Below are 21,041 nucleotides of genomic sequence, written 5' to 3'. Positions count from 1 at the left end.
TTAGATTCCATAAACACAGGAAATATTCCTCAGAGATAAAGGCTAAGTAGAAACAGTTTCATAAACCGAGCAGATCCATATTAAAGAAATATCTCAGGAAGGTCTTCAGAAAGACAGAAGCAAGAGTATGCATGAAAAAATATAAAACAAAAAGCATAAAAATATGGGTAAATCCAAATAAACGTTGATTATCTAAACCAATAATGCTCAAATCTTACAGGGTTTAAAAATTTATTTATCTAACACAAGATGTAAGGCCTCAACACTAAAAATTACAAAACAGTACTGAAAGAAATTAAAGAATTAAATGGAGGAATTATGCCATCTTTACCAATTAGAAGATTCACTATTGTCATGTCAATTGTTACTCAAAAGTGAGGTAAAATTCAATAGAATCCCAATCAAAATCCCAGTTTTTTTGTATGGAAATTTAAAAACTGATTCTAATGTTTCTATGGAAATGCATAGAATCTAAAACAATCAAAGCAACCTTGAAGAAGAAGAATAAAGCTAGAGAATATACAACCAGATATCAAGACTTGCTATGCAGTTACAGTAATTAGACAGTGCTGTATTGTCACAAAGGCACTGCTGCAATTCCAGGGGGAAGTATAAACTTTCCAAATAAATGGTGGTGAATTAATTGGATATCTGCATGGAAAACACAAATTCTTCCTTGCTTTTACACCACGTACAAAGATTAGTTCAAGGTGGCTGGATCATAGAGAAATGTGATAATTAAAAGTCTAAATCTTCTAGAAGGAAACAGAGGGAATTATATTTAAGACTTTGCATTAGGCAAATGTTTCTTACACAAGATATGAAAACAACCATTAAGTAAAAAATAGATAAATTAGATTCCATTAGAATCTATAGCATCTTTTCATTAAAATATACCATTAAGAGAGTGAAAGGCAAGTCAGAAACTAGGAAACCAGATTTGTAACGTCTATGTCCAACAAAGGACTCAAGTTCATAACATATTTGGGATTCCAATCAAAAAAAGACGTGCAACTCAAATTTAAAATGCGCAAAAGAACTCCGCATGCACTTCACAAATATGGATCAATTGTAAATTAACACATCGTTGATGGGACTATAAATTGCTACAAACACTTTTGAAATCTATTTGGTAGTGTTTACTAGAACTAAACACGCAACTAGTCTATTATTCAATGATTCCACGCCTACGTGCATACCCAACAGAAAATGAGTGCTGATGTCCACCAAAAGAGATAAACATACACGTATTGACATATAGATTGTAGATAGATAGCTAGAGTGATAGATGCATGTATACACATACATAGGTATGAACATGCATATGTGCAGACATACAAACCATCATAAAACTGGAAGGCACTTATGAGTAATAAAGAGGGGGGGAGATATCATTCTACCCACTTTACAGATGGAACAAGTGAGGCACTGAGAGGTAAGGATGTAGATCCTGACTACTGGGTGTCTAGGGAATCAGGGACAAAGGCAAGTTCTCCCAGACTATGAGTGACACTAATACATAAACAGGATTGGTTGCGCTTTCCATTGGCCTTGGTTTTGGCCCTGGAACAAAACTCAATGAAGTATTATTGAATGCATGAAGTGATAAATCATTTCTTCATGCCTACAACCCCAAAATTAGAGCTTGTAGAAGAAAGAGAGGCAGACAAGATCAGGCTGGAACGAACTACTCAAGGCACAGGTGGTCAGGGAGAGAGTAATAATTTTCCTGCTCCATCTATTCCGCATGCCACCATAAGACATGCTCAGGGAAACACTTTCAATGTTGTATATTTCCGTAGTGATGGAACTTTTTACAAAAAGCACTTTTATGTTATCATACAAGTTACAATAAAATTTTTTTAAAGACTAAAATATGTGTGGAATTTCATGATAGCAAGAGCAAAAAAAAAGCAGGAAAAGGATAAATGGCATTAAAATGTTTTAAACATTCTAAGCTCCTTGCACTCTCTGGAACGTAAAATTATCAATTTACATTAGACTTTAAGAAGTCAAGATGAATATTGTAATCTCTAGAATAACCATTAAAAGAGTAGAAAGAAATGAAGTAATAGCATGGCAGAAATTGCAAACTAAAAAGTATTTGAATTATCCAAAAAAAGGAGAGGAAGGAAAAAAGAAAAGGAACCCAGAACAGTTGGGACATATAGAAAACAAATAGTCAGGTAATAGATTAAACCCAAATATATCAGTAGTTATATTAAATTTAAGTGAACTAAATATTCCATTAAAATACAGCAATTACAAAACTGGATTAAAAAAACTATATGATGCTTACAAAAGACATTAAATAGAAGGTTACAGAAAAGTTGAAGAGAAAGGATATAAAAAAGATATACCATGTAAACACCGAAAAAAGGACAGCTGTTATAACTATATTTTCTTCAAACAAAGACTTTAAAGACAAGTAGTATTGCTAGACAGAAAGACAGAAATTTCATAATAATAAAATCCATAAAGAAGATTGTAAAATTCTAAATTTTATGCACTCATACAGATAAAGAAGTCTAATTACATAAACTTCTTGGTAATAGTAATAAATGATAAAATTAACAAGGTCCAATATGCTTTCTTATAAAGTAAAGTACTTGGGCTTTGTTGCAGTTATTTTTCTTACACACGATTTTTTTTTTAATTTTACCACCTGTTGATTCAAAGCTTTGTTGTCACTAGGATGGATTCTGACTCCCAGCAATGCTGTGTACAGCCAAGTGGAGTCCTGCCCAGTCATTTTGCGTCATCCTCTTTTCTCCAGGCTTTATGTCAGATAGCGCTCCACTGCTATTCATAGGGCTGTCATGGCCAATTTTTCGAAAGTGGGTGGTTGATTCCTTCTTCCTAGTCTGAGTCTGATAGTTCCGCTGGAACCTGTCCACCAAGGGTGACCTGCTGATATTTGAAATACCAGTGGCATAGCTTTCAGCATCACAGCAACATGCAGACACCACAGTATGACAGCCAACAGATGGGTAGTGTGGTTCCCTTATCAGGAAATGAACCCAGCCTGCGGCAGTGAGACCATCAAATCCTAATCACTAGACCACGAGATTCAAAGCTATGTTCCAAAAAATAGAGGCTGGCATTCTTCTAAGTGCCAGATGCATGATGATAATATATGTATATATTTTGACCTGATTTGTCTCACCATTTTAATTATAAGATCTTTGAATACGGATCCTGTTTCATAACTTTGTGTCTTTCACATCTTGTAGCAGAGTACTTACACATAATAAATGCTCAAAAATAATAGCTAATTGACTAAATAGATGGAAGTTTGCGGTATCTTCCATAAGAGCTACTGTATTTCTCCTGCCATGGAGCTTTTAAAATCTCTTGTTTTGTAATAATTAACTGTGATTAGACAACATAGTATTATATTTCATACTGTGGATAAATAAGTTATATTGATTGGACATTAAAACATCCAGAAATTAGAAAGAGCTTAGTTAATCTATAAGTAAAGAAACTTGTTTTCAAAGCTACTTTCTCTATTTCCTTGCATGTACTAGATATCCAATCCAATATCATAATTAGTGTTAATTTCCAAATATAAGTTATCTATGTTCACTAAACATAGATATTATAATCAATCCCCAATCAGAATTTTAACAATGTTTTTTTACAGCTCCTCTATGTCTTCTGTATCCCAATGTCTCTCTCTCTCACAAAGCCTCTTCTTAATACGGAAACGGAGTAAAATCTTATGTCCTAAATAGAAACAGAGATAACAACAAAACAACACCACCACCACCAATAAAACCTTAATTTTTCACCCAGTATTCTCCTTAGGATTTTTTCATCTAATCTGAAAAAGTAATAGTCTGCATTCATTCTCTCTTTTTCACTCCTTAAGATTTGCCAACCAGATTCTGTTTCCAACAATGTTAATGCCAAACCTCCTAAACTCATGATATCTTTTTAGTCTTTCTCCTATCCCATACTCACCGAAGTGTCTCTTGAAATTCTCCCCTAATGGTAATTCCCATTGCCCTACTTTTTCCTTATACGCCTATTTTACTCTGTCCACTATTTAGTTTACTAGGAAAGCTCTTTTCCCTTTGTCTGGTCCTTCCAAGTAGGCAGACCTCCAACGTTGAAGACAGAATTCCCTTCTCTTCTCACCCTACACAGACTCTGTCTGCAATCTCATCAACCCTGGCAACATCATGTATTTATTTCTGTGTGAATGATTCCCAAGTTTCACTTATGGCCCTGCACCTCTTTCTGCCTGCTAAAAACTGCCATATGAATGTCTACTAATTAATCACCAAAGTCTATTCATTTTACACCTTAAAATATCTCTAGAATCTTTATCATTTTTTCCCAGTGTCCCTACTCTAGCTCAGGTCTCAAATATCTCTTATGTAATCTAATGTAAAAGTTACTTATTTATTTTTCTTGCCTTCAGCCTTTAATCTCCAAACTGTCAGTGGAACTTCATTTCCCAAAGTGAATTTTTTATAGAGACTCATATCAAGAAAGCCAACCCTGGGGGCCAGCCCCGTGGCACAGCAGTTAAGCGCGCACGTTCTGCTTTGGTGGCCTGGGGTTCGCTGTTTGAATCCCAGGTACAGACGTGGCACCACTTAGAAAGCCATGCTGTGGTAGATGTCCCACATATAAAGTAGAGGAAGATGGGCACAGATGTTAGCTCAGGGCCAGTCTTCCTCAAAAAAAGAAAAAAAGAAAAAAGAAAGCCAATCCTGGTGGTCTAGTGATAAGATTTGGTGCTCTCGCTGGGTTCATTTCCTGGTCAGGGAACCACACCACTCGCCTGTCACTTGTCATACTGTGGCGGCTGTGTGTTGCTGTGATGCGGAAAGCTATGCCCCTGGTATTTCAAATACCAGCGGGGTCACCCGTGGTGGACAGGTTTCAGCGGAGCTTCCAGACTAAGGCAGACTAGGAAGAAGAATGTGGCCACCTAATTCTGAAGAAAATGATCATGAAAACCCTATGAATAGGAGCGGAGCATTGTCTGATATAGCACCAGAAGACAAGAGAGTGGCACAAAAAATACTGGGCAGGGTTCCAGTCTACTGTTCACAGGGTCACTAGGAATGGGAACCAGCTTGATGGCCCTAACAACATATCAGGAAATGTTCCTTGAGGAAAAAATTCAAGGGGTCAAAAATATTTGAGTAATGCTACATCTTAGAGCCTGTGTGCAAAGAATCATAATGACTACTAACACATGAAGTGCCCTAAGAAGTAATGTCTTTAGAATCGAGTATTTAGGGGCTGACCTCGTGGCTGAGTGGTTAAATTTGCGTGCTCTGCTTCGGAGGCCCAGGCTTTTGCCGGTTTGGATCCTGGATACGAACATGGCACTGCTCATCAGGCCATGCTGAGGTGGCATCTCACATAGCACAACCAGAAGCACTCACAACTAGAATATACAACTATAAACTGGGGTGGGGGGAGGGCGGGGGCGCTTTGGGGAGAAGAAGAAGAAGAAAAAAAGAAGATTGGCAACAGATGTTAGCTCAGGTGTCAATCTTTAAAAAAAAAAAACTAGTATTTAGTCAAGTATTCTGTGGAATACACTTTGGCAAAAGCTGTGCTCCAGTTGCTAAAGTTGCTCCTCCCTGCTCCTATTCAACAGGACCAACCTTCTCGCTTTTGTCCTCCAAGGTTTTTACTCTAACGTGCATCACAGTCCATTCAAAATATTTTAATTTCTTAGGAGAGAACAATCTGTCTCATCCGTCTTTTATTTTTCTGTGGTGCCTATCGTGATCCACTCTACTCAAAAATATTCAATGAATACTTCACAATTTTGGATTGAATTTTCTTCATAGGTAAATTAAAAGAGTAATCCCTTACTATTTTTGAAATTCAGGATTTTTCCATTAATATTTAATGATCTGAATATTATTCGTGACTGTCCATGAAAGTGTCAGACATTTTGAAAAAGTTCTTAATCCAGGCCACCGAACAAGTATAGTATCAATTTCAGGACATTAAATAGCTCCATACTGAACTGAATGAGTTAAACCTACTCCCAAAGTGTCTAAAACTCTGGAAGGAAGTGATTTACTTACTTTCACGAGCTCATTAATTAAGTGCTCATGATACTCAAGGCTTTTACCAGAAATAGAGATGATTCAGTCTCTTTCTGGAGAGACCAACATCAGTTTCTATCTGTTATTATTAGAATACAAATGCAGCTTATTGGTATCTGCCACCCCTGGGGGACAATGAAGCACATCACAAAGAGAAAATATTGGCACAATGGTTGTCTCCAGCTAAAATTACCTAAGAAACAGACGTTGCTGTCGAATAGGGTGATGTGTGCTGGCAGAGTTACGTGAGAAGTTTGAGTTGCCTCTTCCTGCATTATGTCTAGCATGTCAAGCTCTCAGATTCGTTGGGGTAGACCTGCTATTCTATCCCTTCTTTCACGATTAACTCAAGGTAGCTCAAAGCAACAAGCTTCCTGATGGTAATATCATTCGTTTGTAGGCAAATATGGTAACGTGATAACTTTCTAAGAGAAGTAATGTTTGTTAGGACACTAGAGATGCTTCTGATTTTTCCTGAGCTATGACATGACATTTCTCTTCCAAATATTTATCTACTGAAGATTCCATTTATATGCTCTGGATTGAATATGCCTATTCTCTTAAAAGACTAAATCTTTTCTTATATGAGCATCTTTAGCTATTCAATGGAAACCAAATCAGTTGGGAAAACGAGGTTAATTTCTCAGTCCTGAACATGGGAAATTAGATACTCAGTCTTGCTGAATTCCTAATGGAATCTGTGAATCTAAATCTTTTTATGCCATTACCTATTTGCTGCAAAGCTATGAGGAATGAGGAAGTTTAAATGCTTCAGCCATTTCTTTTGAAAAACTTTCATGTGCATTTTAAATTCATGGAATTGCAGAGGAAAGGAAAATAATTTTCCTGTAAATTAAGTCATGATGTTCTTGATGATCGGGTCAGACCAGCTGATAAGCTCTCCGTAGGAATGCAGCACAGCAATCGACTGTCATAAAGATTAACATCCATTTGCTTAGCTAATGAGTGCCACATGCACAGCATATCCAAAGCTCATGCTTTAAAAGGTTGTATCCATTTTTATCATCACATCTGGAAGCACATCCAGTGTGGTATACAGCTGCATGACTGATTTTCATGTTTGTGGTTTGTAATCAGTCTCGTTAATTTTTAGTCATATTCCACATATACTGGTGGACTTGGAAATATATATTATTGGACATCTGGCAAAGTTCCACTTTTCAGGTGCTTATAAATGCATTTCAGCACTATTTTTCTTTCTCTTTGGCCTTGCCTGGTTCTTTCTTGCTAATTTTGATGTGCATAATATCTTACAAAAGCTAGCCCTTCGTAGGTGACAACGCAATGACAGTTTGCACAGGGATTGCTTTAAGTAGACATTTTCAATTACAAGAGAGTCACATGACCCCATTTGGTCTTTTTCAGTGCTATTAAAGTAAGGAAGAAAAGGAAATGTATTCACAAAATGTTAAATTAAATGTTTAAAATTAGCCTTTGCTGTATTTTGCTTTGAAATACCTGCATGTGTACTTTTAAAGATGTCTAAATGATGTGTCATGTTATGTTGAGTATCTTCTTTCAAAATAAATCCTGCCCCTCAAGGATATCTATATCCAAAGTAGCTATGCCGTAATGTAGACTATAATAGCCCTTCTGTGCTAAGAACAGGGATAGAAATAGATACTGTATGACTAAATGCTGATTGACAGCTCCATCACAGGCACGGTACTTCTTCAGCTAAACTGCAATAAAGAGACTTCATATCATACCATTCATCGGATAATCAAATAGCGTAAACAGATGTAACCTTGTGGAAAAAAATTGTCTACTAGATTATAATGATAACAAGTTGAACATTTACTTTTTAAATATCTTAGATAAAGATCACAAAAGTAAGTGTGGATTCACAAGGCAAACTTTCTTCTCAATTATCCTTGTAAATGTTGGTTCTAATAGAAAATAACTCTATATCTGGGTACTCTTTAAATACGTGAAGGCAAAATATTTTCTTAGGATCTAAGAATTTTTAAAATGCAAACGCTGATTGAAATACCTCCATGTTACAGAATAGAGACAGCTTAAAAGCTCCTGCAAAAGGAAACTGCACTTTCAAACCTGTCAAAGTTTACTGCATTGGTATATTATTGGGGAAAAAACCTGAAGAATTCTTGTCATCAAAAGTTTTACAAGAAATACGTAGGATGCTTTCAAAAGCAAAGCACTTTACTAACAGAATCACACATGACAATGAAAGGCATCATTACTACGAGTAGCACAGACTGATCTAAATGCATGCTTGGAATCATGGAGCCCTCAAGAACTCCTTATCAGTTGCAAGAACTTATATAAAAATTGATGAAGTAAAAAATAACAATTTAAGTCCCTTGTGTTGACCATACTTAGTGACTTTGTCACGTAGACAATATATACACTGAAAATTGTTTTCCTTTGATTTCTTTTACTTTTATTGTTATTACTCCTAATAACTGCATCTCTGACATCACGAGTTACTACTGGGTCAATTATAACCCACATTGTCTGTATAAATCATCTTTCATCCAAATCGATGAGAGAGTTGATGCAAAATACATGATTATGTTCATTTCTGATTTTGTTTCTTACTGATGGCAATATTTTTCCATCATCTTTTTGTTAATACTGTATATTTTTTTAAAATAGAAGTTAACAAGTTCTAAGGTTAAAATTTGTATCTGTTTTGATCCACATGAGGGAACTGAATTGAGATACTCTCAATGATAGAGCAGAAGGGAGTGTAATTAATGGCATCCACACAGAATCGTTGGGACATATAGAGTTTCTGAATATCTGAATTCAGCAATGCCGTCAGTGTTTTGGCTGGCAGCCTATAACCTCCTTTTAACCTGAGCCCAGCTTACTCAGCAAGCTATGGCAAATGACTGCTGAGCTGTTACTTTCTTATTTCAAAATACACCTCCAGTTGAGAGAGGCCCATGCTCTTTTACATATGGTATGGGATTTTGTTTGGGAACTCCATTTTCTGTCATGAGTTTTTTAAAGAAACGTGCAGCAGTGGCAGTGGCAAAAAAATCAGAAACTTTGGGGCTGGCCCCGTGGCCGAGTGGTTAAGTTCGCGCGCTGCGCTGCAGGCGGGCCAGTGTTTCGTCGGTTCGAATCCTGGGCGCGGACATGGCACTGCTCATCAGACCACGTTGAGGCAGCGTCCCACGTGCCACAACTAGAAGAACCCACAACGAAGAATACACAACTATGTACCGGGGGGCTTTGGGGAGAAAAAGGAAAAAATCAAAAAAATCAAAAAAAAAAAAAGTTAAAAAAAAAAAAATCAGAAACTTTGGAAAGGAAGGAAGGGAGGGTGAACTCACATAAACTGAGATGCGGCACTTGTTTTGGTCAGGCACAGAGAAGTTTAGAAACACTCTGCAGGTGGGCCAACAAAATCTATCCTGTAGGACATGGACTACAGAGTTCTGAGCTAAAGTCCTTCCATCCAGCCTGTAATGCCACCGTCTCTCACAGCTAAACAAGAACAAGTTTATTCTCCTCTCCCATACATTTACATAGCTAAAGAAGCAGGACTAGAGGATTGGTGACGAGAGGCAGGAATTATACCCACGGTGTGTGCATCGGAGGGTCTGTAAGGAGGAGGGAGGAGGAAATAGTGGCAAAAGTGATGAGCCATCTCCTAAAGAGTGTTGATTACAAGGACAGTGACCACAAATTCCCCACACTGTCTGGGAAACACCTGTGCTTTCCAAAGCTAGCAGCTGAAGTGAGTCAAGTAGAAAATTCAAGCAATATATTTCTTTCATTCATTGGGTCATTCTTCCTAAAAATATTTCTTGAGAACAGCCTGTGTTCAAGACGCTGTGGTAATGCTGTGGGTAGATATAGCACTGAACAAGGTGAAGACCTGGGCCTCATGAAGCTTACAATCTAGTGAGGAGACATATCATAAACAAGTAAGTACATACGAAATTTCAATCAGTGACAAATGCTATTAGGAAACATAAAGGAAGATAAAAACGGGGTAGATACTGACAACATGTGGTGGGGGATGTGGACACTATTTCCTATTGGGTGATCAGTGAAAGGCCGATCTAAGGAGGTGGAATATGAACAGAAATGTTAGGGAGTGAACCATGTAAAGATCTTACGAAGAATTTCCAGGAAAGAGAATAGCAAATACAAAGTATCTAAAGTTAAAATAAGTCTGGTTTCTAGCATTAAAACAAGAAAGTCACTGTTGCCAGAGTAATAGCTAAGCAGAGAATGAATGGAAATCATAATAGAAGATTAGGCAAAGTCCAGTTCATACAGGCTTTCATAAGCCATGGCAATGGGTTTGACTTTTTATTCTGAAGTTGATGAGAAACGATTAAAAATATCTCTGTAGAGGAGAGATATGAAACTTGTTTAAATTTTTAAATGACTCCAAGGATTCTGGTCTGAGCAAATTGATGAACAGTGGCATTATTTGCTGAGGTGAAGAAAACTAGAGAGGAACAGATTGCAGAGAGGGGTGGGGGAAGATGAGGAAAAAAGTTCTAATTTAGATTAAGTTTGTGGTGTGTATTAGAGAACAGAAAGATAATGTTGAGTAGATAATTGAATATAAAAATCTAGAGCCCAGGGGAGAAGTCTGTACTGATGGAAAAGATTTAGACGTCATCAGCATTTAGATGCTATATTTAAGGTGATGGAACTAGAAGAGACCGTATAGAGGTTGACAGTGGATAGAAAAGAGAATATCAAGAACTGAGTCAGGGCTTTCTAACATGAAGAAGAGGAGACTGCAAAATAAATGGAGAACAATCATATGGAAGGAGGAAAAGAAACAATGTGTTGTCTCATAAGCTAAGTAAAGAGAGTATGTCAATAATGAGGTAGTGGACAACTCTGTCACATTCTGCAAAGAGATCAAGTATGAAGAGGACTGAGAATAGATCATTGGATTTGGCAAATGATAGGTGTCAATGATGTCCTTGACAAAGTTTTAGTGGAATAGCATGGACAAAAGCCTGACTGGAAAGGATGAAGAAAGAATGGGAAGTAAAGAAGTGATGAAAGCAAGATATTAAATTGGAGTCTCAGTTTCCTCGTTAATAAAATGCAGAAATTGATCCAAATAATCTGAAATCCCTTCTGTCTAAACATTTTTTCATATTTTTATCATGAGTTTGAGCTCTTTTTATATCTGCCATTTTGACAAATGCTAGATTCCTTGTTCATTTCATTACCTTCCTTTGCAATTAAAAATGAGAGAGAAACATTATTGGACATTAGCTGTTTCTCCCCAGAACTAATTTCATAATTTCACAGGTAATGTAACATTATTACCTGTTAGATTATGCCGATATTTTTAGGCTGTTATTTTGGATTTGTTGCCATTAACAGGGAAATATTTTCATTTCCTGATGCTCAATATTTTCTTAATACATTCTTTTCAGAAAACTACTATCTTAAGCCACCTCTGCAGAAAAATGTAACAATTGGCAGCATTGCAAGAAAATTTAAAATATATTAATATAGCCTAAGAGGAGTTAATAGGATGCTTTTATTTCTGATCCAAAATAGGCAATGGTTTCAACAATTAGACATTATAAATGTATAGAAGGTATTCCTATCTTGGCAATATGAACACTCAAGTCAGTGAATTACTTCCCATGGAAAGAACAGAATGAAAACCTCCTGTTTAGGTTATGTCTTCCGTATACTAAGTACTAAAAATTTAACAACTCTGGCCATTCAAGCAACACTTCTACTCTTCTACTATTAGCACTGCTAGTCGTAGTAATAATGATAATAATAACGAGTAGATCAGGCTAGAGTGATCTGTTGGATTTGGTCTACCTTTCAACAGAGTAAAATGTCAATGGCCAAGCAGTACTTTAGTCAGACATTTAACCCTGGTGCATGTGGCCCCAGATCTTTCAACATTAAACCCCTGTTTCTATAAAGCAGATTGAATTATGCTGCTTGGAGAGATCCTGTGATATCGTGATTTATAATAAGAAACATATATTTGGTCTTCTTCCAATTTCTAGCACAGAGTTAAAACCCTTGGAATTTTCTAAGACAGCAATAAGGTGTCTTTTGTCATGTGAATGAGGCGACTTATGGAAGCGCCTAAGAATGAGGGTTGGTCACCAGAAGAACCGACCAAGTGATTAGGGGGTTGGAACTTTCAGTCCCACCCCACAACCTCTGGGGAGGGGAGCAGGGCTGGTGATTGATCAGCAATGGCCAATGATTTAATCAATCATGCCTATGTAATGAAGCCTCCATAAAACCCCCAAAGGAGAGGGTTCGGAGAACTTTTGTGTTGGTGAACATATGGTGATTTAGGGAGAATGGTGCACCTGGAGAGGGCATGGAAGCCCTGTGCCCTTTCCCCATACCCCGCCCTATGCATCTCTTCCTTCTGGCTGTTCCTGAGTTATATCCTCTTACAATAAACTGGTGATCTAGTAAATAACATGTTTCTCTGAGTTCCGTGAGCTGCTCTAGCAAATTAATCAAATCTGAGGAAAGTGTCTTGGGAACCTCTGATTTATAGCCAGTCAGTCAGAAGTACAGGTAGCAACTTGGACTTGCAACCGGCATCTGAATTTTAAGGAGAAGTCATTGGAACCTCCAATCTATAGCCAGTCTGTCAGAAGCATAGGTGATAACCTGGGCTTGAGACTGGCCTCTGAAATGTGTGCATGTGTTTGGGCAGGGGGACAGCCTCATAGGACTGAACCCTTAACATGTGGGATCTGATGCTATTTCTGGGTAGATAGTGTCAGAATTGAGTTGAATTGAATTGAATTCTCAAACACTAGAATTGCTTGGTGTTGTGTGGGAAGCGCCCCCAACACATGTTGGAACTGGGTCCAGGAAACTAAAATAGGGCCTGATTGGAATTCAAGTTGTATGTTTTTTGCTTTTTGGTTTTTGCTCTGGAAGATTGACTCTGAGCTAACATCTGTTGCCAATATTCCTCTTTTCGCTTGAGGAAGACTCCTGAGCTAACATCTGTGTGAACCTTTTTCTATTTTGTATGTGGGTTGCTGCCACAGCATGGCCACTGATGAGTGGTGTAGGTCTGTGCCTGGGAACTGAACCCAGGCTGCCTAAGTGGAATACACTGAACTTAACTACTAGTCCACAGGGCCAGCCCCCAAGTTGTGTGTTTAATGTAAAACGGGTTATCTTCCTGATAAATCAGAAAGATAACCCATTAAAGTGATTTTATGGATCCCTTTTTCCAAATATGGTGGTTTGCTTTTAGCTTATAAACTATTTTTTCTAAACAAACCAAGGTTTATTTTCAGATCAATAACAATTACAATGTGATTCTGAATTATATTTGTTTAATATAGCATTAAGAAATAATACCCTTGTATAATATTTTGAGGTATTACACCTCATTAAAATTCTGGTTGGTAATTTATTTTGAAAATTTTCTGGAAGGATTTTCCTTGCTTAGAGGAAATGACATTTCTTGTCATTTCAAGTCGTGGAAACAAATAGTTCATAAATAAAAGTAGTATTATGGAATAATTCAGAATTCACATGAAAAAAATTAATCAATTGTCCTTTCTGCCAGATTATGGACATTAAGGACTTTTCTCTTAGAGCTCAGGTTTAACAAACAGTATTTTCTAATTAGCCAGTAGGCGGGCAGTCACACCCCATCTGCTCTTCTCTCAACTCATAACACACTCCGTCTATCTCTTCCAGCCCTGCCTCAAGCTCCTGCTGTTCTCCACTTAGCATTGACTTCATTTCTGCCCTGCTCCCAACCCATCCTTGTTTGGAGCTGTCAGCTTTGGTTCTTCTGTGACTCAGCGCTGAGTTTCATATCAGAGTAAGTTGAAATCCATTTCCAAGCCATTAACTCTGTATTCGCTCAAGTCAAGAGTCACAACCCCACGTAAACCCTCTGTATATTCCCTTAGGTCTTGACCCATTCTTTTGTGGAGATTACAAGTTCTCCTTCAGTCAGTCACAATAAAATCCAAATAAGGGTTAAATCCTGAGCCTACTTGGATTTGAAAAGTTTTCCCACTCTAGCTGCACACAGAGAAAGATTTGAAGCTACAAGGACAGAATCTGATAGAACGTCTCTCTCTCTAGTCATGTGCAAGGATAGATTAAAGCTAAACATGGCTCAGATCAATCAAAAGTTCAGACTGCTGAAAACTGCTTTGACTCTGGGAAACTGATGCAGCTTGGTATTAGGTGAAAATCTATGAAGTAAGAAAGCTACCTTTTAAGAATTTTTGAAAGATATCCATTGTATGTGATGTAACCTTTGATTATGATAGTATAGTACGATGTTCCTTCAAATATGTTGGGTAAATTCTTACTTAGCAGTAAGAGGATAGAAGAAAAAAATATTGCTAGTCTATTTTGTTTGTAGTATCAGATAACAAGTATGATACTTTAATCACTCACATTCACATATGATGGGTATCATTGCACTTTTTCTTGCTGTCCATATTTTAGTGTTTAGTTAGTGATATTGACACCTAAACAAAGATTTGGCCCCTGTTTGGAGTGCACTAGAACTCAGCTGCTGAAATTTTCCGGCTTATTTTTCCACATCTTAAATACAGGAGTCTGCCTTAGTGCTCATAGTTCTTATCCATAATAAGAGATTGTACAAGGTTAAGATCTAATTAGAAGAAAATACTATCCTAAGCTGTAAAAACTTTACCTCTCATTCCTTTGTGATCTTATTTCTTTTGGTAAATTTTATATATTGCATCATTCCACACTTTCACTTTTAATTAAAAATAATTATATATCATTCCCAGAAAGTATTGAAAGCTCTTTCAAGATACTCTGGAACACTCGTTACCCAGGGATTGCTTCTTTTTTCTTAAAAGAAAGAATCCAAACTTGCAAACTATTTGGCTGCTCCCACAAGGAGCATGTTTGCTGGTATCTTTGAGTCCCCCTCACTTGCTGCTAGCTCTCATGTGGCAGATTGGGTCCAGACTCTGACTTAAATGTCTAGGGTAGGAAAACTCAGAAGGTGAATTTGCAGTGAGGCCTCCGTATACTAAAAGCTGCCGCTTAACTGGCAGTAAGTGCAGCAGCAAAATTAGAGCCTGTAAGAAAATGGATTTTAAAAAATGTCTTGAATGTGAGCATAAATTACAAACAAAGATTAAGTGCCACATGCTTACAAAACTTCTCTTCCCAAAAAAAAGGTGATACGTTATTTCCGATTTTAAAATAAATGTCATTTATTTATTTATTTACTTCTTTGCTCCTTGGTCAGCAAATGTTCAATGTAACGTTGCAGCTCAATTACCAACACAGCCTGCTCGTTTTCTGAGCTGACTACACTCTCACCTTGCCTCAGCGCTCAATACCTTTGTCCCGCCCCTGCGGAGCCCAGAAATCTGGCAAAATAAGCACTGACTAACGAAAACCAAGGAAATGCCATTTGGGTTCTCTGCCAATCAGGCAGTAATCTGGCGGTGACTCTCCGGGCTTGACAGATAGAAAGATTTAGCTGTGATTGTGTCTGATGTCACGCGAGTGAGTCAGGATGGGGTTGTGTTCATCAGTCTGTTTCCATCAGGAGCTTATAAAGGAGAAAATCCCTTCACTCTGTGATAATTCTTCTCTCTGTTTGACCTTTCCTAGCACCTGCAGAGAACAGGTCATGCCGTGATCCCGTCAAGCACATTCCTTCACCCACACACCACACGCACATGCACACCCACACTTTATACAATGTAAACTAAGTATTCAAAGAAAAGCGTAAGGACCCAGAGGTACATATTTAAGTTAGAAAGCTTTTCTTGTTTGTTTTTGAAATCTAAGATGTCATTGAATTTGCAGGAGTAGAATTGCTTCCTTTTCTCACTTGAACTTGACCTTTCTGGATTCATTCTAAATCCTACCCAGGCAGCAATCTAAATGATGGAAATGGTAGATACTAAAAACTGATGACACTGTTTTTTTAGTCCAGTGAAAAAAGAACCTGAAAAGAAAGCAAGAAGACTTACTTGTATTGGTAGATTATTTTTGTGGTTATCCATCAAATAGATGGATCTTACCCAATATATCTGCCCATAATGTTCTCTTTTCTTTTATTATGTACAGAAAACCTGCACTTCATCAAATTACTTCTGCCGGTTTTCTATACATACAGTAAATGATTTCAGAAATTAACTCAGTAGAGCTCTTTGTTCAAATTTGTCATTTATCTATTAAAATTCTTCAGCTTTTGTCAGACAATGTACTTAGCTCTGTAATAAAAGTCCCTGAAGATATCTGTGTGATTTGTCAAAAGAGAGACAAAAAGTGTATAAAACTTGAAAATGTCAGCAATCAGGAGATTTAACAGACTTTAGTAAATTTACATAGAATGAATAGAAATCCTTGATATTAATAAACTTAGCTCGGGGGAGTAAAATAGAGGGGGCAAAGAATGATAACTTGAATACAATTTCGACATCACTTCTTCCAAAATTAAAAATTATTACGGATAAATGTGTGATAGAGTTTAAATAACATAAATGTAACTGTTTATCACCACTCCAAAGTTTCAGAGCGAGAATTTTTTTCTGAAGTAAACCAGTAAAGTATGTAATTTTTCACTTAGTTTATTTTCTCCAACACAGGAACTACTGTTAAATGAGACAAGACATATTACATATGATAAGATTGCCTGGCAGAGGGTGGATAGGAAGCAGATAGGTTGGCTTTATGGAATCCCAAAATATGTTGTATTAGTGTACCAGGACTGCCACAACAAAATGCCACAAACTGGGGGGCTTAAACAACAGACATTTATTTTCTCACAGTTCTGGAGGCTGGAAGTCCAAGATCAATGTTCATGTCTTCGGAGGCCTCTCTCGCTTTGGCTTGTAGATGGCAGTCTTCTCGCTGTGTCCTCACGTGGGTTTTCCTTTGTGCACATGCATCCCTGGTGGCTCTTTTTGTGTCCAAATTTCTTCTTATAAGAACACCAGTCATATTGGACTCGAGCCCATCCTAATGAACCCTAGGGGGTTCGTTTTAACTTAATCACCTTTAAAGGCCCTAACTCCAAATGTAGTTATATTCTAGGGTACTAGGGCTGCAACATATGAGTTAGGAGGGAGGACACAATTCAACCAATAACATATGTGTTCTGGAATGAGAACAATTACAGCTTTCAGATTCCAAGATCTTGGCATCTTCTGCAGCAATCAGATGTGGGAGTCTCCTGTTGACACATAGGACCAACAGCAGTCCTATTCATGGATACCAGTGAAAGGGAAGTTCATTTGGAAGACTCTAAACCTCTAAATGCTATGATCACATCTCTTCCTCTCCCTGCTAGAGGACAACACTGTAGCACGTGTGAGGGGTGGGCAGAAGTTTGTATTAGCTGTTTATAGCTTTAATTCTAATCCTACATTTCCCATTGACCACAGAAAGTCTCTGAGCATGAAATTCTCCACACCCTTTAGCTCTTTTTTCTAGCTCCTTCTTTCCATGATGCTTTGCCTTTCTCTTCCTGGCCAGAGTGCCAACCAGTGTATTGCTATGGAGCAGTGGGCATGCTAGTGTGTATATGGGAGTGGGGCAAGTCATGCAGAATTCAGTATATAGAAAGAAGAAAGATCTTCTTTTCCTTTTTTATTCCTTAATTGCTTTCTTGAAGTGATATCACATGAGAAAACATGTTAGTTAATAAACAGAACATGCTGACATATTTTCCCTCAGATCTGAATTTCTGATTGGGGAAAGTCATGGAACAAGAAAATGAAAGAATGAATAATGTTGGCAAAATGTATTTGAGCATATGAATTTTTATATTGGCACCACCATTTCATAAGTTTTATATTGGACTTAACTTCTTCATTATAAAGGCTTCCTCTCCTGTAAAACTCCTTTTATAAGTGGCTGAACAGTAGTGACAACAACAACAAACACAGAGTTTACTATGTGCCAGGCACTGTACTAAACATTTTACAAATAGGAAGCCTTTTGTTCTCACATCAGCCTTGTTAGGTATATAGTATACTATGTCCATTTTTCAGATGAAGATACTGAGCCAAAAGGAGGTTAACTGAGAACCCAGAACTGCACCCAGGTAGCCTGACTTCAGGGCCCAGTTTTCAGCCATGACTTTATACATCAGGAAAAAAACGGCTTATATTCCTGTGACCAGTATTCATGACAAATGGTAATTCTAACTTACAAAGGGGTCTGCTGTACTATTAACAGGGAAGAGAGGCAATTTTTTCAGAAAAGGAAACATTTTAACTGAAAAACTTGGACCATATGGTAAGGCAATCCATGCTTTTGTATTAGTTTCCCCTCTGGTGCTGTTTACTACTGTCCTGATGGGATATTTGCTGACAACTTTTGCAGATCCTAATTGTCCTAATACATTATGGCTTCTTACAAAACAACCAGAACATAAATGATGCCCACCTAGATATTTTAAGTCTAGAACTTTATCATTGTAGAGCCAATTTCCATAATAAATTCAAAAGATTTTTTAAATGAAATTTCTATCTCCCATGATTATGCAAATCACCAGAGCACTTTTATGTGTGTCCTTAAAAATGTTAACTGTCTGAATGTTCAAGTTGTTGCTTCACAACCAATATGGCTGATGTAAGAATATATATGGCACAAAGACTGACCTTATTCTTTCCTCAGATGGAGCAAAGTCTTATACTGATGGATAAGACTCTAGCCAGTAATGAAATAAAGGAGGTTGACATATAAATTGAGTCTTTTTTTACTGAGTTGAAGATATGTGTAAGAATATTCCAGAAGGTTCACTAGCCAGTTTTGGCAAAGTCTATTAGTACTCCACGCTTTCCACTACATTTCCCTGTTTCACAGGCAGTTAGGTTGGAGCCATGTAACAAGTGTTAGGCAATGAGCTGTCAGCAGAAATATCACTCTGGTTCTAGGCATTTAAGAACAGGCATGTCTCCTCCATTCTTCTCTACTTCTTCAACAGTGACCTTAAAGTTTATGCGTTCTAGCTGAGGCCACTACAAGACAACAGAGCCTTCTGTGGACCCTTGCTAACCGATATTGGACACGTAAGATTTGACGTGTTAAGCCATTGAGATTTGGCGATTGGTTTGTCACCACAACACAACTTAGCCATGTCCTATGAAAATGTGGAAGTTAGGGCTGGGATGAGGGTTTACTATACCCTTGAACGGGCAAATTCAGTGGACTTTCTTTACTTATTTCCCACATGTAAAATCACATCCCTTAAAGATCCAAAAAAGTATACCTTTTAACTTATTCTAAATTTTCTTTCCAGTTTCGATAGCTGACATCTGGGGATAGATGTTATGAAATGTGTAAACAATCACTGGTACAAACATGAAGAAAGATTAAAGAGAAAAACTACTTGGAACAAGAAAAATTTCAACAAAACTCACCTGGCTTTAACTACCTGTGCCTAGCAAAATTTCCTCCTTTCCTAATTTCACATTCATCTTGTGACCAATTATTGTGTTGAAAAGTTAGCTTCATTGAATGGCTGATGTGGCGCAACACCCAGATCCTCTTTTTAGGACCAAGGTGTACATTCCTCCAGCCGCCAGGGATGTGTCCTGCTCAGAGATCACAACTGAGACCCTCCTCAGGAATTTCAGTCCAGGGGAGAGTGCAGCATATGCAAAGTGTGCCCTTCTCCAAGGTGGCCCCCTTCCAATGACTTGCGAATGTGGTGGGTACAAACGTCTTGCCTCTGTGTGGGACATCTTTGAATTCCTATCCTAGCTTAGAAGTTCCCCACTGGATCTGCTGAGGCCTCTGTCTCAATTTCCTTGTGTTTTAACTCTTCCCTCTGCCCGGTCCTGTTTCCCTTGCTACCTAACAGAAACTGTTCTTCAGAGCTCTCCCCAATGAACCTCTTGCCGGTAAGTCTCTGACTCAGAGTCGATTTCCCGAGGAAACTAATTTATGACATCCATAAGGCCCCAAATAGAATTGCAACTTATAATGAAAGGGTAGTTTGTGCATAAAGAAAATCTGCATTCTTATTTTTTCTTAAAATGTCTAAGATATGTGGCCTAATAATTCTGAATTATCATAAATAACAATTTTAATATAAAATTATACATAAAATAATTATTGGAATTATTTTAGTTTTCCAGAGAAATTGCAAAAATAGTGCAGAATTCATAGATACTTTTCACTATTTCCTCTGTTAAAATATAAACTAAGGCGAATTAACAATTTTGAGTTTACTTGAGCAAAAATCAATGTGAATCGGGCACTATTCAATCTAGCCAATGGAAAGGAAGCCCAGGAGCTGGGCAAAATGAAAGACTTTTATAGGCAGAAGGTGAGCGGGAACAAGGCAGTTATACTAGACAAGACGGTGGGTTGGTTATCAAAAAGTTACTTTCCTTTAGGAGGTGGGAGGAGTCTACCAGGCAGATGACCTACCTACTGCTGATCAGGTGGCTGCTGATTGGCTTAAGATTCCATTTCTGGGAGAGCCGAAACTGTAATTAAGCCTCAGTCTGGTGACATGGGGCTTAGTACAAGCAACTCCATTTTGGGCATGTTGTCTTATTTTTAACACCTGAAGTGTTAATATCTTATGTTACCTTGGTACCGTTGCCAAAACTAAGAAATAAACGTTGGTATATAACTATTAACTAACTTCTAGACTTCCAGACTTTACCTATTTTTCCGTTAATTTCTTCTTTCTGTTCTAGAATCACATCCAGGATACAACATCGCATTGAGATAACAGCCATTTTTAGTTGACAGATAAATATGTGTATATATACAAATAACTTTAAAGTGATTAACAACTATAAGAAATATATTTTTAAACCTGCATAAAAATAGTGTACCATCTGATACTAACTAGCTGTGTGACTTTATGCATATTTCTTCACTTCTCTGGGCCTTGATCAACATATCTATAAATAAGATGGGGTTAACTTTTATGATATCTTGAGTCCCTATCCATTTCTTACGTTCTATGCTTTGATACTGTTAAAG

At 37.5% G+C, this 21,041-nt stretch overlaps 1 long non-coding RNA gene across 2 annotated transcripts in view; it reads left to right on the top strand.

The window, feature by feature from the left end:
- LOC138925130 (uncharacterized) overlaps positions 1-21,041 on the top strand; it is a 258,015-nt gene that overhangs the window by 52,236 nt on the left and 184,738 nt on the right. For both annotated transcript variants that reach the window (XR_011440919.1, XR_011440920.1), the window contains exon 2: positions 13,776-13,902. This is a non-coding gene — a long non-coding RNA (uncharacterized lncRNA). The remainder of the gene's footprint in view (positions 1-13,775; positions 13,903-21,041) is intronic.

Source organism: Equus caballus, chromosome 1 (assembly GCF_041296265.1).
Source record: "Equus caballus isolate H_3958 breed thoroughbred chromosome 1, TB-T2T, whole genome shotgun sequence".
Taxonomy (NCBI): domain Eukaryota; kingdom Metazoa; phylum Chordata; class Mammalia; order Perissodactyla; family Equidae; genus Equus; species Equus caballus.
Note: the sequence above shows the minus strand (reverse complement) of the source record. Positions and strands in the feature narration are given on the sequence as shown.